We start from the raw sequence: 18,655 nt of genomic DNA on the forward strand, positions 1-18,655 counted from the left end.
GTGAACATCTTCAGCACATCACATAGTGTACGTATTTAGAGATAATAGTAATACGAGCAAAATGAAATGTGTTGATCGCCTAATATCAGTATTAGTTAAGGAAAATGGAAGACTTATATTTGTTGGAAGGTTTGTGGGAAAAATAAATGCATCTACGAAGCAAATCGTGTAAAAGCGCTTCTGTGGCCAGTTCTAGAAAATTTGTCCAATGTTTGGATTTGTTGTGAACTGCTCTTGATAACAGACGCTGTGCGCATGCAATGACGCTGTTAGGATCGAAAAAGCATGATGTAGCCCATGGCATAGTGTACAAGGAATGCTCAGGGAACGTGAATATAAATCCTTGTGAGAAAGATGACGTAGTACTTGTGAAACACTACTAAGTACATTTAGAGAATCTGTATTCGAAGAAAACTATGTTACCATTATCTTTGCACCAATTTATATCTCCCTTAGGGCCCATGAGAATAAGATAAGAGGGATTGGGGCACGTACAGATACATACAGGGAGTCATTTTCCCTCCCTCGGTACGCGAACAGGATAGGGAAGTGTTGTATTCTCTTTGCCGCTTTACGTCATGTCATTATCTCGGTAGAGCTGTACCGTGGGAAGCAAGGAGAAGATGTTGGTTGGTGGCTGGTATCCTCGTTCTATAGCACAAACTGCACGCAATTAATAACTGGCTTCTTTATTCATAAACTAAGAACTTCTTAACTTTGAGTTTCCATGTGCTGTGGTACAAATTCTCTTTTGTCCACGTAGCCTCAATGCTGTTTAACTAGAAGTCCGTTATATTCTCTACGATGTTGCTATGGGCTGCCGGTCTCTGTGCTAGACACTAAATCTATGGCTCTGTCTCAGTGACACGCTGGAACTCCATGGCGTAGGGACTCGAACTAACTGACGAAACAGGCTCGAACTAACTAACTGACTGGATGAAACTGGCTCTCTGGTCCACAGCGGCGATCCTAAATACTGGCGGCTGAGGGGACTTTGGCGGCATGATTCCAGGGAGTCTTGTCGTTGGCCTCTAACGATACTCTCGTAACCTCTCTGCTGCATGGTGTGCTGGTGCCAGCTTACGCCAGCACAGAAAGAAAGTCACTAGTGTGGTAGGATATACTCTGCATCATGCCCAGTTCTGTGGCTTGTGACTTTTATGTGCAGGGTGTATCAAAAATAATTAGCAGATTTGGCAAATATATATTCCTGAAACTAATAAACACATACAATGAATTTTGTTTTTCGATGAACAGGAAGCTAAGAAAGTTTTTTTTTCATACCTTTTTATAGGTGTTCAGTATGCCCCCCCCAACCCCCCTAAGATTCACGGCATATGTTAATGCGGTATTCAAACTGTTCCCACACTGCATCGAGCATGTCCTGAGTTACAGCTTCCACAGCTGCTGTTACGCGATGTCTCAGTTCATTCATTATTGTTGGTAACAGAGGCACATGTACAGCGTCCCCACAAGAAATAAACGCATAGTCACTTCCTGTGACCTTGGAGGCCAGTAATGTGATGCTGGATCATTTGGTCCAGTGCAACCGAGCCATCATCCAGTAATCCCTTGATTTAAAAATTCCCGCACTTGCAGATGCCAGTGTGGCGGTGCCCTATCCTGTTGGTAAATGAAGTCGTTCAAATCAAGCTCCAACTGTGAGACAAGAAAGTTCTTAAGCATACACCTTTTCCCATGAAACTGCACAAAACACATTAATTTTGGAGAGTCCTTTCATTTTGTACAACTTTCTAACATGTGTGTGAGTGGTTCTGATCTATCTTCATACCAAAATTGCTCAAGGAGGCTCTGTGAGTGTTTTAGGAATTTAGTGTTGAATCTATGGCCTGCAAGGTAGGAAGATACCACCTAACACATGCAGAGTTCAGAAGTGTGCAGCAGTACAGACAGTGATGTAATCAATGATCTCAAATGCCAGTTCCACTACACTCCATGTAAAGGAAACGTTATTGCTAACAGAAATTAGTGTACTGGTTCAGGCATAACTGTGTGTCAGCAAACGTTAAAATCTTAGATTTTCATTATTAATGTTTATTTTTACTCTTAGTACGACTTCATGACATAGCAATATTAGCAAAATTACATACAGGATGCTAAAATATTGACATTGGGTGTTCACAACAGTGAAGCGAAGTTCCTAACTATTATAATGGCAAGATAGTTTATGACCAAGTCTGGGGGTCGATAAAAATACAAATAATTGATATACAATTGGGGTCAGAGATATCAACTACGCTAAAATGTAGAATAAAAATACCCAAAATTGAATGAGGATCGGTAAAGAACAATCAAAAAGTACACAGTTAAAACAATTCAACAAATCCATAGTATAAAACGCCCTACACTGGCTGATCAATTCGTTTCATTACATCTGATATCTCGCATTTCTGCTTCAATTATGCCCGACAATCGTGAATGTGTTTAACTACAGGTCCTGGCTGAATGTACAAAAATTAGGAGAGATGGAGACAACCACAGTTCTGAGTGTCAATTGAATATTGCTTGCTGGCTAAGTGCAAGCACGTGTGATTACCTTGCATCGGTGGCGGCAGTGGCGGCTGTCAACTCGAGCTGTGAACCTGAGAATCTAATCCAAATCTCTCTCGACCGTTAAACACCAGCCTGATACATGTCCTATATCTTCGGTGAAGCCGAGACTCCTAGTTATTCCATAGCTAAGTGGCATGGTACACGCTATTTGGCTGGAATAGCTTGTACACCATTGTCCTTAAATCGCTTGCAAGCATTAACTGTCAGTGCTCGGCGAGATTCTCCAAACTAGGAGACTTTGCAGTTTAACTCGTTACGAGTTAAGATGAGCCTGTGAACAATTGTTCACATAATGCCTCTCGCAATCGTCTCGGTGTGGCATGAGTTGCCTTCCTCAAACAATCAACAGTTTTCTTACTTGTAACTCCACCCACTAGAGTTTTTGTTGCCCATCACAGGCATCATTTATTTCATAGTGCAGAGCTTAACTTCTGCTATTTAATACTGAGATAACCAGATTTTTCTTTCATGCATGTTTTAATGCATGCAAGTAACCAATGTTTTGAGTTGGGATTCTCCGGACGTTTATCTTGCACCTCCCACCGTGATCCTGCAAAAAGGCTTTCCGAAGGCCTCGTTAAAAGCAGGGACAAGGGGCAGCTTTTCCGGCAGCCTATGTAGTAGCTCAAGCGTCTCATTGTGTCCCCTAGGTGCCCTGCGGTGAAGGTGTCAGCCTACATGTAAAGGGCATTGCTATCGTAAATTTCTCCTTCCCTCAGAACTGTGTCTCGTAGCTCAGGTTTAGGAAATTACTTGTATGCAGTTACTAGTGTGAGTGATAGTGGTCTATTTTCACAAAATGCTTTCATATTTATTAGATCTGCATATTAATAAAATTCGTACAATTTCACATAATTGTGTCATGTGAGACATAGAGTTAACTGGAACTGTTTCAGGAATGCAGTGAAAGGTGTGTTATTCGTTTGACACCTTACAACTTCATGTGGTTGTTCCGTACCCCATATTCTCACGTTATAGCAGTTCACCTTTCCATTTAAATGGAATTGTGCCTTGTCACTAAACACTAAACAAGGAAGAAAACTGTCATCCTCCACCTTGCCAAGAACGATATTGCGGAACTCCACACGTTGTTGTTTGTCACCTTCATGAAGAGCTTGCAGTAGCTGAATTTTGTATGGTTTCATGTGTCAACGTCGAAGCAATACGCGGCAGATGAACATCAGGAGCATGCAGATATTATGAGCTGCATGGCGAATGGATTTCTGCGGACTCTTTGTGAAACTATGATCGATGCGATCGACATCTGTGTCAGACGTTCGGGGAAGGCCCAGCGATTTGTGTTTACACAGACAACCTGTATCTCGAAATCGTTCATGCCATTGTTTAATGCTCTGTAATGTAGGAGGATCCACACCATACCTAGTACGAAAGTCACATTGAACAGTTATTACTGACCTGCACTCCACAAAATGTAGAACACAAAACGCTTTCTGTTGTCCCCGCATCATTTTTACTAGAAGTGGGCCCAAGCTGCTGCTACTTAGCAGGAACCATGCAAAACTCGAGAGTTTGCTCTTTCCAACAATAAATTGTTCACGCACGTGTCTCAAATAAGATATTAGTTGTGAATTTTTTTAAATCGGATGTTTCTTTTCGATAACCCCTGTGTACATTTATACCAGTTTTACCTGCATTTGGTATACTGTTTTGCCCTTTATATATAAGGAATTTTAGTCTCTGATTACATTGCAATGTAAGGTTTATTTGTAAATCTCCTTTCAGTATATTTAACTACCACTTTCAACATCTGCCTAAAAATAACATGCTTTCAAAGTCTAAAGTGTTCCAGTACTGAGAAGGCTACATACACATAGATCAAAAATGTAGTTAGTTCATTGGACAATAAATGACAGGCAACTGCTATATTTTATGATCAATCAAAGACATTTGACAGTTTAAATCACAATATCCTTTCAAGTAGATCAAAATATTACATTGTAATATGAAATACTGCAAAATGGTTTGATTTGCATATCTCTGACAGGATGGAAACTGTGTCATTAGCAAAGAGATAAATATTAGGCTCTCACTCATCACTCAACTGGGAAATGATTTCATTTGGTTCCCACGAGGTTCAGTCTTTGGACCCATACTTTTTGTGTAGCCCAGTGACCTTTCATATGTAACATTACAGGATGTCAAGTTTGTTTTATTTAAAGATGATACAAACATTGCAATATAAAGCCAATCCGCTAATGATATTTTCATGGCCAACAAAGGTTGCTAGCCAATTCCTTGACAGTGCATTTTGAAAAGAGAAAAGAAAAAAAACACACTATGCATTTTAAAATTTCTTGTGGCGGGGGGTTCACAGCTTCAACCTGTTTTGAGAATGAAAACATGGGTCCGGCAGACTGTATTCTTTTTACTATCCACGCAGTTGGCAAAGTTCAACAGTGGGTCATTTTCAAGCCACATCACAAACTTCCAGCTTCAGTTAACATTGTAATACATCGCTGGTACATGAGGACAAGTATACATGGTATTTCTGTGAATATGTGGCACAAAAGCAACACAACAGTGACACCATTGTATTATTCTTTAGCCACACATACTCAGAAATACGATGTATTACAGTGTACAAATTATTTATGTATAAATTCAGCGCAGTGATGTGATCATTGGAAATAAGTGAGGTGAAATGTTTTTCCTATCTCATGATAAAAATGAAATGATCGTATGGCATTGGTGGCCGGGAGGCCCCGTACGGGAAGATCGCCCGTCGTGTTGCAAGTCTTAGCCGGCCGTTGTGGCCGAGCGGTTCTAGGCGCTTCAGTCTGGAACCGCGCGACTACTACGGTCACAGATTCGAATCCTGCCTCGGGCATGGATGTGTGTTATGTCCTTAGGTTAGTTAGGTTTAAGTAGTTCTAAGTTCTAGGGGACTGATGACCTCAGATGTTAAGTCCCATAGTGCTCAGAGCCATTTGAACCATTTTTTGCAAGTCTTATTAAATGTCGCACGACATTGGACGACTTGCGCGTTGGCGAGGATGAGATGATAATGAGGACAACACAACACACAGTTCACGGGCGGAGAAAATCTCCAACCCAGCTGGGAATCAAATGGTTCAAATGGTTCTGAGCACTATGGGACTTAAAATTTGAGGTCATCAGTCCCGTAGACTTAGAACTACTTAAACCTAACTAACCTAAGGACAGCACACACATCCATGCCCGAGGCATGATTCGAACCTGCGACCGTAGCGGTCGCGCGGTTCCAGACTGAAGCGCCTAGAACTGCTTGGCTACAGTGACTGGCGGCTTCGAATCGAATCAGAGCCCGCTGCATGGGAGGCAGGTACGTTACCACTGAACGAAGCGGGCAGACTATTTCATAGGTCTAACAATTATCACACGTAACTCTGTGCATTGAACATTTGAATGTATTGCGACATGTCTGCTGTTGTCAGTTCGTTTAAGATTTTTTCACTTATTCCATATCCATGACTACCATTTCACTTGGGAGCTGTGGAAGGTACATTAGCACATTTATTTTTCTTTGTAAATGGTGTATTCTTATTTTTTGACATGTTGTACAACCGGGAGGATCTCGTCACTATGGATCTATTAGAAAGAAAAGCGCATCTAATCTTCTCTAATCTAAACACTGTGGTTACGGACGTATATTCATGTGATTAAAGTGTAAATCATTCAGTATATCTTCCCATGCTGGGGCAGTGTAGTGATTAGTACATCTGCCTACTGAGCAGGAGAGCCGGCCGGGGTGGCCGTGCCGTTCTAGGCGCTACAGTCGCAGATTCGAATCCTGCCTCGGGCATGGATGTGTGTGATGTCCTTAGGTTGGTTAGGTTTAAGTAGTTCTAGGAACTAGGGGACTGATGACCTCAGAAGTTAAGTCCCATAGTGCTCAGAGCCATTTGAACCATTTTTTTGAGCAGGAGAGCCAGGATCGAATCTCGACCTTGGTACAAATTTCCATTCGTCGCTTTAGTCTGCATATGTACATCATTGATGTCTGAGACATGGAAAGGCCCCGGGAATCCTGTGGACTTATACTTTCAATTGGTGCAGATCTTTGTAAATCTAGAAGGTCTCGCTGATATTACCTGTTCAGTTTCATTTTGTGTGAGGACTGCCTAAAAAGCCGAACACCTGTTCACAACAAAATATAAATATTATTGTGGAATATTAATATTGCGTATTTTAACTTTTAATTAATATATATGTAAATCTTATTGTACTATTTTAGCCCACATGTCAGTTAAATAACTCATAATTAACCGTAGAACCATCCTCGGGATTATGTACAAATCGTCCAGAAACACACTGTGTATACCGGGTGATCAAAAAGTCAGTATAAATTTGAAAACTGAATAAATTACGGAATAATGTAGATAGAGAGGTACAAATTGACACACATGCCTGGAATGACATGGGGTTTTATTAGAACAAAAAAAAAAAAAATACAAAATTTCAAAAAATGTCCGACAGATGGCGCTTCATCTGATCAGAATTGCAAAAATTAGCATAACAAAGTAAGACAAAGCAAAGATGATGTTCTTTACAGGAAATGCCCAATGTCCACCATCATTCCTCAACAATAGCTGTTGTCGAGGAATATGTTTTGAACAGGACTGTAGAGCATGTCCGGAGTTATGGTGAGGCACTGGCGTCGGATGTTGTCTTTCAGCATCCCTAGAGATGGCGATCGATCACGATACAGTTGCGACTTCAGGTAACCCCAAAGCCAATAATCGCACGGACTGAGGTCTGGGGACCTGGGAGGGCAAGCATGACGAAAGTGGCGGCTGAGCACACGATCATCACCAAACGACGGCGCAACAGACCTTTCACGTGTCTAGCAATATGGGGTGGAGCGCCATCCTGCATAAACATCGTACGTTCCAGCAGGTGTTTATCAGCCAGTCTGGGAATGATGCGATTCTGTAACATATCGGCGTACCTCTCACCCGTCACGGTAGCAGTTTTGCGGTCCAGCGCCATTTGTCGGACATTTTGTGCACTATGTTTTTTTTTTTTTTTTTTTTTTGTTCTAATGAAATGGCTCTGAGCACTATGCGACAACTTCTAAGGTCATCAGTCGCCTAGAACTTAGAACTAATCAAACCTAACTAACCTAAGGAAATCACACACATCCATGTCCGAGGCAGGATTCGAACCTGCTACCGCAGCGGTCGCTCGGCTCCAGACTGCAGCGCCTAGAACCGCACGGCCGCTCCGGCCGGCGTTCTAATAAAACCCCATGTCATTCCAAGCATGTGTATCAATTTTTACCTCTCTATCTACATTATTCCGTGGTTTATTAAGTTTTCAAATTTATACTGACTTTTGATCACCCTGTACATAATTCTGCGGAGGCCTGTGTGCGTCAGAGAGACCTGAGAAGACACATTTCCTGGGATCACGATGGCCGTAGCGCATACGGGCGCTACCCCGCTGCTGACCCCTAGCAGCCAACAGCCCTCATCAGTTGGGACAACAGGCCCGGCGGCCGCACGCGCGCCGTTAAGCCGCACAGTGGGATGGTTATGACAATGGCAACGATGATGACAGCGCGTGCAATGCGGTGGCGCGGCCGCCCGCCCGGCTAGCGCGCTTTCACGGCCCTGCCGGGTCACCGGGCAGAGAGGCCCGGCAAGCGCACACGCGCACAGAAAGCGGCGCCGGGGCGCACCCCAGCTTTGGCGAAATTGCGGACCGCGACGGATCCGCGGCTGTTCTCCGCGCGCGCCGGTGCAAATCAAATTCCTCGTATCGCTGCGAAAGGGGAAAAGAGGCGCTGGGACCCACCCTGCCGCGCCCTCGCCAGTAATAGATAACAGCGCTGATAATTGCAGAGCGCTGCAACGGCAGCGGCGAGCGCTAGCGTTGTTTGACCCGGTGAGCCGCGCCGCGCGAAATGAGCTAGCGTTGTGCCGCGCCGTGCCGACAAAGCAGCATCATAGCTGTATGGTGCGAGCGGACAGGCGCACGGGCAGCCCGGCCACCTGCCGGCTGGCTGCGTAATTGCGTTCTGCCGCGCGGCTCCGAGCCGCGTTTGATAATTCCCGCACCCCCTGTTCGGCCCGTTTTACATTGATTCCCCGACAAATCTTGTTATGGAAACGCGTAATTGTAGCGCTGGAAAGGGGCCGGCTGCGAATACCGACCGGCAGGTTACAGTGATTTCCCTCTCCAATTCTATCCCTCTCCTCCCGGTCGGCACGTGTGTGTGTTCTCTAACAAGAAACGTGTGCCTTCACACGCACATACGCACACCGTGCACGCGCACCTCCCTGTTCACACATACACACGCTCACAGAGGACAAATATACTGACAAAAACAGAGGCATATACACACACACACACACACACACACATACACACACACGCGCACACACACACACACAAAGAGAGAGAGCGAGAGAGAGAGAGAGAGAGAGAGAGAAGAGAGAGGGGGGGGGCAGAGGAAGGGGGCGAGTGACACATGGTACATAAAGACCATCTACTTCTACATCGATACTCTGCAAATCACATTTAAGTGCCTGGCAGAGGGTTCATCCAACCACCTTCACACTTTTCTACACTACTGTCCATTAAAATTGCTACACCAAGAAGAAATGCAGATGATAAACGGGTATTCATTGCACAAATATATTATACCAGAACTGACATGTGATTACATTTTCACGCAATTTGGGTGAATACATCCTGAGAAATCAGTACCCAGAACAACCACCTCTGACCGTAATAACGGCCTTGATACACCTGGGCGTGTACAGGTACAGCTGCCCATGCAGCTTCAACACGATACCACAGTTCATCAAGGGTAGTGACTGGCGTATTGTGACGAGCCAGTTGCTCGGCCACCATTGACCAGACGTTTTCAATTGGTGAGAGATCTCGAGAATGTGCTGGCGAGGGTAGCAGTCGAACATTTTCTGTATCCAGAAAGGCTCGTACAGGACCTGCAACATGCGGTCGTGCATTATCCTGCTGAAATGTAAGGTTTCACAGGGATCGAATGAAGGGTAGAGCCACGGGTCGTAACACGTCTGAAATGTAACGTCCACTGTTCAAAGTGCCGTCAATGCGAACAGGAGGTGACCGAGACGTCAAACCAATGACACCCCATACCATCACGTCGGGTGATACGCCAGTATGACGATGACGAATACACGCTTCCAATATGCGTTCACCGAGATGTCGCCAAACATGAATGCAACCATCATGATGCTGTAAACAGAACCTGGATTCCTCCGAAAACATGACGTTTTGCCATTCGTGCACCTAGTTTCGTCGTTGAATACATCATTGCAGTGTCTGGCAAACGTCCCCATCTGTTGACTCAGGGATCGAGACGTGGCTACACGATACGTTACAGCCATGCGGATAAGATGCCTGTCATCTCGACTGCTAGTGATACGAGGCCGTTGGGATGCAGCACGGCTTTCCGTATTACCCTCCTGAACCCATCGATTCCATATTCTGCTGACAGTCTTTGGATCTTGACTAACGCGAGCAGCAATGTCGCGATACGATAAACCGCAATCGCGATAGGCTACAATCCGACCTTTATCAAAATCGGAAACGAGATGGTACGCATTTCTCCCCCTTACACGAGGCATTACAACAACGTTTCACCAGGCAACGCCGGTCAACTGCTATTTGTGTATGAGAAATCGGTTGGAAACGTTCCTCATGTCAGCACGTTGTACGTGTCGCCACCGGCGCCAACCTTGTGCGAATGCTCCGAAAAGCTAATCATTTGCATATCACAGCATCTTTATCCTGTCGGTTAAATTTCGCGTCTGTAGCTCGTCATCTTTGTGGTGTAGCAATTTTAATGGCCAGTAGTGTATTTTTTCAATCTCGTATACCGCGCGGTAAGAACGAACAACTATATCTTTCCGTACGACCTCTGATTTCACTTATTTTATCGTGGTGATCGTTTCTCCCTATGTAGGTCGCTGTCAACAAAATATTTTAGCATTCGGAGGAGAAAGTTGGTGACTGGAATTTTGTGAGAAGATTCAACGCAACGAAAAACGCCTTTGTTTTAATGATGTCTAGCCCAGATCCTGTATAATTTCAGTGACAGTCTTTCCCACATTTCGCGATACAAAACGTGCTGCCCTTCTTTGAACTTTTTCAATTTATTCCGTCAATCCTATCCGGCAAGGTTCCCACACTGCGCAGAAGTAATCTAAAAGAGGACGGACAGGATTAGTGTAGGCAGTATCCTTAGTAGATCTGTTTCATTTTCTAAGCGTCCTGCCTCATTTTAAGTGTCCTTCCAATATAAGTTGCTCGTAATTGTAATTTCTAGGTATTTAGCTGAATTTACGGCCTTTAGATTTGACTGATTTATCATGTAACCGAACTTAAACGGATTTCTTTTAGCACTCACGTTGATGATTTAACACTTTTCGTTATTTAGGGTTGACTGCCAATATTCACACCAATCATATATCTTTTCTAAATCGTTTTGCAAATTTGTTTTGATCTTCTGATGACTTTACTAATCGATAAACGACAGCGTCATCCGCAAACAACCTAACACGGCTGCTCAGATTGTCTCCCAAATCATTTATACAGATAAGGAACAGCAAATGGCTTATAACACTACTTTGGGGATGGCCAGAAATAATTTCTGTTTTATTCGATGACTTTCCGTCAGTTACTACGAACTGTGACCTCTCTGTCAGGAAATCACAAATCCAGTCACATAACGGCGACGATATTCCAAAAGCACGCAATTTTATTACATGTCGCTTGTGTGGTACAGTGTCAAAAAAAAAAATCCCTCCTCCCGAATAGGCCATGAAGGACCAACGGTACTGACGGGCCGCCGTGTCATCCTCAGCTCATAGGCGTCCCTGGATGAAGATATGGAGGGCCATGAGGTCAGCACATAACTCTCCCGGCCGTATGTCAGTTTCCTAGACCGGAGCCGCTACTTCTCAATCAAGTAGCTCCTCAGTTTGCCTCACAGGGGCTGAGTGCACCCCGCTTGCCAACTGCACTCGGGAGACGGATGGTCACCCATCCAAGTACTAGCCCAGCCCGACAGCGCTTAACAGTGTCAAAAACCTTCCGGAATCAATCTGAAATCCCTTGTCAATAACACTCAACGCTTCATGCGAATAAAGAGCTAGTTGTGTTTCATAAGAACGATGTTGTCTAAATCCGTGTTTACTGTTTGTCAATAGACCGTTTTCTTCGAGGTAATTCATAATGTTAGAACAGAATATATGTTCCAAAACCCTGCTGCATATCGACGTTAATGATATGGGCCTGTAATTTAGTGAATTACTCCTATTACTTCTCTTGAATATTGGAGTGACTTGTGCAACTTTCCAGTCTTTGGGTACGGATCTTTCGTCGAGCGATCGGTTGTATATGATTGTTAAACATGGAGCTATTGCATCACCATACTCCGAAAGGAACGTAATTGGTATACAGTCTGGACCAGAAGATTTGCTTTTATTAAGTGATTTAAGTTTCTTCATCGCTCCGAGGATATTTACTGTTACGTTACTCATGTTGGCAGCTGTTCTTGGTTCGAATTCTGCAATACTTAATTCGTCTTCTTTTGTGAAGGCATTTCGGAAGGCTGAGTTTAGTAACTCTGCTTTGGCAGCACTGTCTTCGACAGTATCTCCATGTTTATTGCGCAGAGAAGGCATTGATTGTTTGTTGCCGCTAACATACTCCATATACGACCAGAATCTCTTTGGATTTCTGCCAGGTTTCGAGACAATGTTTCATTGTGGAAATTATTATAAGCATCTCTCATTGAAGTCCGCGTTAAATTTCGAGCTTCTCTTAAGGATCGCCAGTCTTGGGGATTTTGCGTCTGTTTAAATTTGGCATGTTCAAAAAAATGTTCAAATGTGTGTGAAATCTTATGGGACTTAACTGCTAAGGTCATCAGTCCCTAAGATTACACACTACTTAACCTTAACTATCCTAACGACAAACACACACGAGGGAGGACTCGATCCTCAGCCGGGACCAGCCGCACAGTATATGACTGCAGCGCCTGAGACCGCTCGTAAATTTGGCATGTTTGTTTCGTTGTTTCTGCAACAGTGTTCTGACCCGTTTTGTGTACCAAGGAGGATCAGCTCCGTCGTTTGTTAATTAATTTGGAATAAATCTCTCCATTGCTGCTGATACTATTTTTTTAATTCAAGCCACATGTGGTCTACACTTATACTACTAATTTGGAAGGAGTGGAGATTGTCTCAGAGGAAGGCGTCAAGTGAATTTTTATCTGCCTTTTTTGAAAAGGTACATTTTTCGTTTATTTTTGGAGGAATTGGGGGTTACAATATTCAATCATGCTACGACAACCCTGTGTTCACTAATCCCTGTATCCATTTTGATGTTTGTCATATATTATTTGTTGCTAAGAGGTCAAGTGTGTTTTCACAACCGTTTACTATTCGCTTGGGCTCATGAACTAACTGCTCGCAGTAATTTTCAGAGGATGTGTTTAGCACAATTTCGGATGATGTTTTATGCGTACCTCCAGAATTAAATATGTATTTTCGCCAACATATCGAGGATAAATTGAAGTCACCACCAAGTAAATCGTATGAGTCGGGTACGTGTTTGAAATCAAACTCAACCTAGTCACGTGTTTGCTTAGCCATTTATTTGCGTGCTCCACAGACCATAATCGCAGTCGCTCAGTATGATATGGAATGCAGGAGGAATAGTCAGTATTCAGGGATACGACAGGAAAGTTGTCCGAAGCAAAACAGCCTAGGAAACATAAGCGCTAAAATACCTATCTCATGAGCTATGAACTATTCTTCATCTTCAATACTGTGCAACAAATCTCTTCTACTGAAAGCTCTTCGCTATCCAAATTCTGTGAGATGGTAGTATGAACCAAAACAAGATAAAAACGTCCAGTAAACGTATGGATCTAAAGAGCGCACCTTAACATTTTGAGCGCCATGGCCGTAATATTATGTTGTCTTCAGTGTCGGCTAAACTGTCATACTTGCGGTATGATGACCACACAAAATAGTGAGGAGTACCGCGTCAGTAATACGAGGTGCTTGGCAGTACTTCCTGCGATGTTTGCTGATTATATTACGCATATTACATTATTTCCAACAATCAAGACATCGTAATATTACGGACAGGACACTCAAAATGTTAACGGGCTATTAGCATTTGTTCATCTTCACTATTGTGAAATACAGGTACAGTTCGTCAACTGAAAATATGCTCATAGCTCTTAAGGTATGCATTTTTGAGCGTGTGTTCACTAGTTCATTTTTTCTTGTTTCTGCTCACCCAATATATGACAAGCAAAGAGATTGCAGTATTAGAGATTTGTTTCACAGTATCGAATATGGGGAACAGGTCACAGCTCTTAAAGTACATATTTCAGAATCCACGTTTCCTACACATTTTTGCTTCGAATGATCGTTCCTGTGATACGCTTGAATTTTGACCATTCCTTCTGGGACACCAATTATAATATAATTTCTGAATGAAAGTTAAGGCGATAATTTACACTGCTAACATTACAAAAATATACCTTATCTTATATTTCCTTTACCAATCTCAAGAATAACACTTTGCTGGAATAACACTTAACTGTGCGTGAAATATTTCTTCTCTCTCTCTCTCTCTCTCTCACACACACACACACACACATACACACACACACACACACACACACACACAAACTATTACGTTACACATCTGGGTAACAGATGCATTTCATTTGCACATCCTTAACGATTTATCTTATACGGGCATTAGGTCATCTTAAGGCACGTTACTATGCTTAAAGTTGATTTAATTTCCATTTTTACATCGTCAATGTATTTTCTTACACTGGGATTACTCCGTGTCTAGGCAATGTTACTGCCCTAAAGGTTTGTCTCTTAAATCTAAATACATCGTCAGAGACTAGCTTAAACGCACACAGAAAGCAGAACTGAGTGTGATTAAGTTTGAAAATACTTAATGCATCTTTATAGCTTCTGATTCCAACTCTGGGGGAGAAAACGTTAGGAACAGCAACACGCCTTAGACGTTACCTAACCCGATATAACAAAATACACTGAGGATGTAAGTGGCCTGGAAGCCTGAACTATATGGCTTCAGTTTTTGTCTGAAGTAAATTTTGTTATCTGTTGAGTTTCACATCACTGAATAAATGGTCGCTGACTTTTTTAACGCCTCACTCCTTTCTGTGCCAGACTAAGAATGTCTAATGTTACGTTGGTGCAGAAGTTCGTAACATTTCTGTTTTGGATGTTGGTATTCCGGTTGCCATAGGTTTATGTATCGCATCTCTTGTTTTACTTGTAGTTCACTGTTACCATCTTAGTTTAAATATTCTCATTTTGTCACTTGGAGATAGTGAGTAAAGTTTTGGATGCTAGAAAATGGAGTGCCAAGTTAAGAAATCGAAACATTTGCGACATATTCTTTTATTTGAGTTCAATAGAGGGGTGAAAAAAGCGGAGGTAGCGACAAATATTTTCGCTGTATATCGAGATAACCAGACTTCAAGAAGAATGTAATAATTCCAATCCCAAAGAAAGCAGGTGTTGACAGATGTGAAAATTACCGAGCTACACTCCTGGAAATTGAAATAAGAACACCGTGAATTCATTGTCCCAGGAAGGGGAAACTTTATTGACACATTCCTGGGGTCAGATACATCACATGATCACACTGACAGAACCACAGGCACATAGACACAGGCAACAGAGCATGCACAATGTCAGCACTAGTACAGTGTATATCCACCTTTCGCAGCAATGCAGGCTGCTATTCTCCCATGAAGACGATCGTAGAGATGCTGGATGTAGTCCTATGGAACGGCTTGCCATGCCATTTCCACCTGGCGCCTCAGTTGGACCAGCGTTCGTGCTGGACGTGCAGACCGCGTGAGACGACGCTTCATCCAGTCCCAAACATGCTCAATGGGGGACAGATCCGGAGATCTTGCTGGCCAGGGTAGTTGACTTACACCTTCTAGAGCACGTTGGGTGGCACGGGATACATGCGGACGTGCATTGTCCTGTTGGAACAGCAAGTTCCCTTTCCGGTCTAGGAATGGTAGAACGATGGGTTCGATGACAGTTTGGATGTACCGTGCACTATTCAGTGTCCCCTCGACGATCACCAGTGGTGTACGGCCAGTGTAGGAGATCGCTCCCCACACCATGATGCCGGGTGTTGGCCCTGTGTGCCTCGGTCGTATGCAGTCCTGATTGTGGCGCTCACCTGCACGGCGCCAAACACGCATACGACCATCATTGGCACCAAGGCAGAAGCGACTCTCATCGCTGAAGACGACACGTCTCCATTCGTCCCTCCATTCACGCCTGTCGCGACACCACTGGAGGCGGGCTGCACGATGTTGGGGCGTGAGCGGAAGACGGCCTAACGGTGTGCGGGACCGTAGCCCAGCTTCATGGAGACGGTTGCGAATGGTCCTCGCCGATACCCCAGGAGCAACAGTGTCCCTAATTTTCTGGGAAGTGGCGGTGCGGTCCCCTACGGCACTGCGTAGGATCCTACGGTCTTGGCGTGCATCCGTGCGTCACTGCGGTCCGGTCCCAGGTCGACGGGCACGTGCACCTTCCGCCGACCACTGGCGACAACATCGATGTACTGTGGAGACCTCACGCCCCACGTGTTGAGCAATTCGGCGGTACGTCCACCCGGCCTCCCGCATGCCCACTATACGCCCTCGCTCAAAGTCCGTCAACTGCACATACGGTTCACGTCTACGCGGCATGCTACCAGTGTTAAAGACTGCGATGGAGCTCCGTATGCCACGGCAAACTGGCTGACACTGACGGCGGCGGTGCACAAATGCTGCGCAGCTAGCGCCATTCGACGGCCAACACCGCGGTTCCTGGTGTGTCCGCTGTGCCGTGCGTGTGATCATTGCTTGTACAGCCCTCTCGCAGTGTCCGGAGCAAGTATGGTGGGTCTGACACACCGGTGTCAATGTGTTCTTTTTTCCATTTCCAGGAGTTGCATGGGGGCTTAATTAAATAAATTTTAATTGATTGAAAATATTTTTTGGTTTTTAGTAACTGTATGTCCGATTACGCAAGTCTCGTAAACGGTTGGCCCTGACTAGAATTATTACGCTATCTGACTGCAACAAACAATGTAAGAAAATTTTCGTAAACACAGTTAATTAATTAAGTCCCCAGCAACTATAAAACCTACAAAATCCAAGCACAAATGTAACTGTTCTGTATGTGGGAGTGTGACTCAACGTCCACATCTGGCACGGTTCTTTTCCAACAAGACAAGAATTTTTAAATACCAACTATACTGACGTGACAAAAGAAATTTAGAAAAACTATAATTACGCAAGAAAATCACAATTACACTCTAATCCAAGAACACAAGCCAGATGCTTTGTTGACTGAACCTGTAGTGACACATTATTTCAGATACACAACCAATAAAAGAACATTGTAAGTTTTACCTTCATATATATTGACGAAATTCACTCATTACAATAACATCTGCTATCTCTCCCATCAAATAACTGCATAAGACATGGAACAACACTCTTTACTACAACATCTTACTCCAACTTCACGACAACCACGAGCTCTGCCCACACACACACACTGCCTTCAACGAGCTCTCAACAGGCACTGACTGCCATGACTCTCAACAACCACTGTCCTCTCCGATCTCTCCACAAGCACTGACTGCTATAAGCTCTTAACACGCACTGTGGAGGCGGCTTAATAGTACTCTTTGGCGCAATCTCTGGCGCAGTGGCACAGTGTAGCCACCTTTCATATGCCCCTCCTCCACAGGCCAGAATTTGATGGTATTTTTGCCAGCATTGGTGGTGAAAATACCACCAAATTCGTCCAGAAAAATACAGACAAAAATAAAAGATAATATTAATACCTAAATATCACATAATTAGTTAAAAATTTTGGCTTTGCACTGACCTTTTACTAACCTAACATATGAAATACAGAAGGCAATACAAATTATTTTCATACATGTGACTTTACATAATAGTTTACACAATATACAAAAAATCAGTTTATACAAATGTTCACATAAAATGCTTTCAATGATTAGTTTATACAAAAAAGAACACCAACAGGTAACATCTTTTCAGTAGAAGCAGTCCATCAGTTGCACCCAGTAAAGTTTAGCAGGTACACCCAGCAACAAGTGACTTCATTTCAGTAAAAACAGTTCATCAGAGGCACCCAGCAATGTTGAGTAGGTGCAGACAGCAACAAGTGACTTCATTTCAGTAAAAACAGTTCATCAGTTGCACCCAGCAATGTTGAGAGCAGGTGCAGACACCAACAAGTGACATCATTTCAGTAGGAGTAGTCCATCAGTTGCACCCAGCAATGTTGAGCAGGTGCAGACAGCAACAAGTCACATCTCTCAGCAGAGGCAGTTCCATCAAATTCACTAGCACTGATCACACTGTTCATCAGAGTTTATGAGCAGAAATTAAACATGTCCTAGTGGCACCAATCATGAAGGAAAGGTACAAGTAACAGTCCATAATTTTTTTTTACAATCACTGATCACACAGTTCATCAGCAGAAATTGAACATGACTAAATGTCACACATCATGTTGAAAAGTGCAGGTAACAGTTCAGAATATTTATCTTCACTAATCAGACAGTTCAGGCATGAACAATAGTTTGAATGCACATACAAATGCTTTTACAGTAACATACAAATCATAACAAACACACAAATGATGTCAGATAATTGTCCTATTAACTATTACAATACACAAATACCAGTAAACCTATAATATTTATGGGTGTCAATGCAAGCCACTACAAATAAATAAAATAATATTTAGGAGATAGGTGGGTAGGATTAGTAAAGGAAAACACACAAAACACACTCACTCATCTCTCATCCACATTAAGTACTACTGTGTAACTGAACAGTGTTAATTGTGTAAATGAAATTCTGTCTAAATCTGATGTTCATCATGTGTATCAAGTAGTACTGGCAGCAATGTATAACAGTCAATAATAGTTAGTCAACGTCATAGTCATCATGTCAAGACCAATGTTTGCCAAG

This window comes from Schistocerca piceifrons, chromosome 5, assembly GCF_021461385.2.
Source record: "Schistocerca piceifrons isolate TAMUIC-IGC-003096 chromosome 5, iqSchPice1.1, whole genome shotgun sequence".
Lineage (NCBI taxonomy): Eukaryota > Metazoa > Arthropoda > Insecta > Orthoptera > Acrididae > Schistocerca > Schistocerca piceifrons.